We start from the raw sequence: 3,786 nt of genomic DNA on the forward strand, positions 1-3,786 counted from the left end.
CATTTATTAATCCTCTTCTTGGGATATAGAATTGCCAACATGAAATCAAGAATTGCATTTTAATTTTTAAAAAATAGAGGAATGTGTTGTGCAAACATTTGAGTTTTGAAAGCAAGTAAAGGAAACTTCTTAAGTTGTTCTACTTCCCCATTCCAAACATTGGGGATTTCAAGTCTGTTTCAAGTTCTGTTCCCCAGAAGTAAGCAAGCTAATTAGTAGAGTATTGGTTTAAAGAAAACCTGTTCTCAATTTAAAATAAAGAAACAAACAAAATATTCTGAAGCATCAAAGAGAAAGGAGAAATTACAAAAATACCAAAGGTAATATGAACTCCTAAAGAGAAACGTTCACATGAATTCCTAGAAACTTTTATAATAACAACTCATACCAATACTTAGTAAACTGAAACCAGGTCTTAACAATGAACCCAGGGGCACCTGGGTGGCTCAGTCATTAAGCATCTGCCTTCAGCTCAGGTCATGATCCCAGGATCCTGGGATCGAGCCCCACATCGGGCTCCCTGCTCTGCAGGAAGCATGCTTCTCTCTCTTCTACTCCCCCTGCTTGTGTTCCCTCTCTTGCTGTGTCTCTCTCTGTCAAATAAATAAATAAAATCTTAAAAAAAAAAAATGAACCCAGAAAAGACTAAAGTGATTTCTAAGGTATAAAATATAAAATCAGCATTGGAAACATTTAATACAGAATGGTAGAACTGTCTCTGAAGATCAGGTAATGAAATAGAAGGGAGACGGGAATAATTTTAAAAGTGTACTTAAATAATCTCAAGAGAAGATGGGGAATGAGAATATACCATGTGAGTAATGGGAGTCAACAGAGAAGAACACAGAATAAAGAGAGATGACTACATAAGCAAGAATAATAATAAAAATAAATAGTAATAAAAAATTCTAGAACTGAAGTAAATAAATTCCCAAGATTGGGACTTGAGAGAAATCAAAAAAGCCTATTATGTTCCAAGTAAAATATATAAATGTAAACTACTACAAAAAGACATTAGCAATTTTTAAATTTAATTTTCAATATCAATATACAATAAAACAGCCTATCAAACAAATACTGGTTAAATAACTTATCCAAATACCTTTTCCTGCACAAAGCACTGGCAGGTGTGATCCAGCATCTTAAGATGTGGAATTCCACCCTTTGAACTCAGCAACAATGTCTTTTGTCTTTTTGAATTTCCCTAGCACCTAGTTCACTCAGTACATGCTCCTATTTTATCCAAATTGATCTTACTTTAGTCTTATAAATACATATTGTGCAGGTTTTATCTCACTATGTTCCAAGACATCTCAAAAAGACTCATGGGATCAATGATGAACATTCAAGGGTTAAGTAATACTGATATCTCAAAGCACAGGTACAATTCTGTACCAAAAATGGACTATGCACTAAACATGATTGTTGTTTTTGAGAAGAAATATTTGGATTTAATTAAATAACATCATAAAGATAAGAAAAAGACTAATAAAAGTAAATTAGAATACAGAACACCAAAAGGAGAGCTAGGACTAAAAAATCTTAACTGGTATAACTGCTGGAACAAAATAGGACACAAAGAAAAAAAAAGTAAAAATTAATGGACTCTACCTTCAAGATAAAGGTACATAAGTGTCAGAAGGTAAAAGAACCTATAAAAATGGTCAGATTTCTTTTTTCAAAGATATGTATGGAAGAAGACTATTCTTGTATTTTGAAACTTATGATACATTATAAAATGATTAATTATGTTATTAAGAAATAGTAAAATGAGAGCATAAAATAGAATTACAGAAAATGACATCTAAATAACAATTAGAAGAATAGATTTAAGTGGTTTAAAACCTCTATAAAAAGAGGAAGAAATTTAAATTGAATTGATAAATACATAAGATATGTATAAATAACACTTTTAAAGACACCTATATATAGACACCTTTGGGGACTGCTGGGGGCGGCCAGTGAGTCAGTGTGGACCTAGATCCACCTTCATCTGGAGTCAGGAGTCCCAAGCACAGGCATGGGTCAACCAGAGCCTCATTTGCCTCCCTTTACCCTTTCTTGCCAGGACCAGACTGACCCTCTCCATGGAGGTGCCAGCCTAAGCATGACTATATTTCGGGGCTTCTATTTGTAAGGGATCATTCAAGGAAGGATTTTTGCTGGAGGAGATAAGACAACATGAAACCTTTAGCACTGACTCGCAAAGCAGCAGAACAAAATTTCGCAAACAATTGAAACCTGTCATCAGCCTTGTTCAAAACGTTTGAGTTTTTATGACTGCACAAGCAAAATTAATGAACAGAGTTTGGATGGGATCCTTAAAGATTGGAGAAAGAGAGTTATTGGCGGTACAGATTCCAGTGAAACATACAGTAGAAAGATGCAGAGAGCAGGTTATCCATGAGCAGCTCCCCTGCATCCCCTGTGTGCAGGATCTCATCTTCTTGCTCTTCAGCTTCATCTCTGTCACCAACACTCCCACTCATGCTTTAGAATAAATGCGTTTCCTTTAGGCTAAATTGGAAGAACTAAAAGGAAATCCTTTGTTCTTTCCAACCTAGGCAATACTAGCCAGCGTGAGTGCAAAGTGCCTTCAGTCATAAATACTTCCCAGAGATATGCCAAAGTTATGAAAGAAGACGGTACTGACTTTTTTGGTAAGGATGGAATGATGAAAGAAATCAGGATGATTTACAGGTTTATAACACACTTCACACAAGCCAGGGTGTGCAGATGTGGAAGACTGAGCTAGCTGCTGAAACTTGTCAGGCCGAAGTGAACATATTAAGAAGACAAATCACTCAGAGGGAAAACGTATAGAACAAAAGAAGATTGTAGCAGGTGATGACGCTAAGCAGACAGATGCCATCTGAAAATTTGGAACCAGTGTTTGGTCCTCAGATGTCATAGCGAGGTTTGTAGCTGAAGGTAGAGGCACACTGGGAGATACAGATTCCTCTGATCCTCCTCCTCTCTCTCTCTCTTTTTTTTATTGTACCCATAGAATCAAGAAAGTACTTCTCACATTGAAAGTTGTATCCTTATGCCTGGACCTCAAATCATGGGCTGTTTGAACTCTGCTTCCACCAAGGACAGACTGAAGAGTCCTGGAAGCAGAGAAGACCTTCCTTCCCTAAGAGTAGCTGGAGACAGAGTTGAGACATCAGATAACAGTGATTATGAAAATTTGATTGACCCCCATAGACTCTTTAATAGGGACTTTTTTACTTGATTACTTGTTGAGAGAAAAGTTAAGTTGAGGACTTAATGGGAGGCTGCTTACTCAAACCCCTGGACTCCAAAGTGGAGAATCCCTATGCACAGAACTTGTAGGAGCCTAGCATTTGTGCACCCTCAACTTTTGACCCAGTGTGCAGGTTTCAACAGAGAATCATTAAGAATCTCAAATTGTCCGGGCACTTGGGTGGCTCAGTTGGTTGTGCATCCAACTCTTGATTTCAGCTCAGGTCATGGTCTCAGGGTCCAGCTTCCCACTCAGCAAGGAGTCTGCTTGTCTCCCTCTCTCTCTGTCCCTCCCCGCCTCAAAAAAAAAAAAAAAAAGATAAAAAATTTTTAAAAAGAATATCAAATTGTTCTAATTCTGGTGCTATTCGTGGATATACTGGTATATTTAGGCAAAGTAAAATTTATGAACATAATTCCTATTCTTCAAAATAAATTAGAAATTAAATATTAAGCACAAGTAGTCTATGAATGTTCTATAATTGGTCTATAAATGAAAAACTTACCCTTTGCACTATCATGTCTCAAAATTTATGTTTT

At 36.5% G+C, this 3,786-nt stretch overlaps 1 pseudogene; it reads left to right on the forward strand.

Moving 5' to 3' along the window:
• The first annotated feature begins 2,138 nt into the window (after positions 1 to 2,138).
• Positions 2,139 to 3,235, forward strand: LOC102729398 (BRISC complex subunit Abraxas 2 pseudogene; annotated as a pseudogene).
• The last annotated feature ends 551 nt before the right edge of the window (positions 3,236 to 3,786 follow it).

Source organism: Leptonychotes weddellii, unplaced genomic scaffold (assembly GCF_054177405.1).
Source record: "Leptonychotes weddellii isolate Sample4059 unplaced genomic scaffold, ASM5417740v2 HiC_scaffold_3824, whole genome shotgun sequence".
NCBI lineage: Eukaryota > Metazoa > Chordata > Mammalia > Carnivora > Phocidae > Leptonychotes > Leptonychotes weddellii.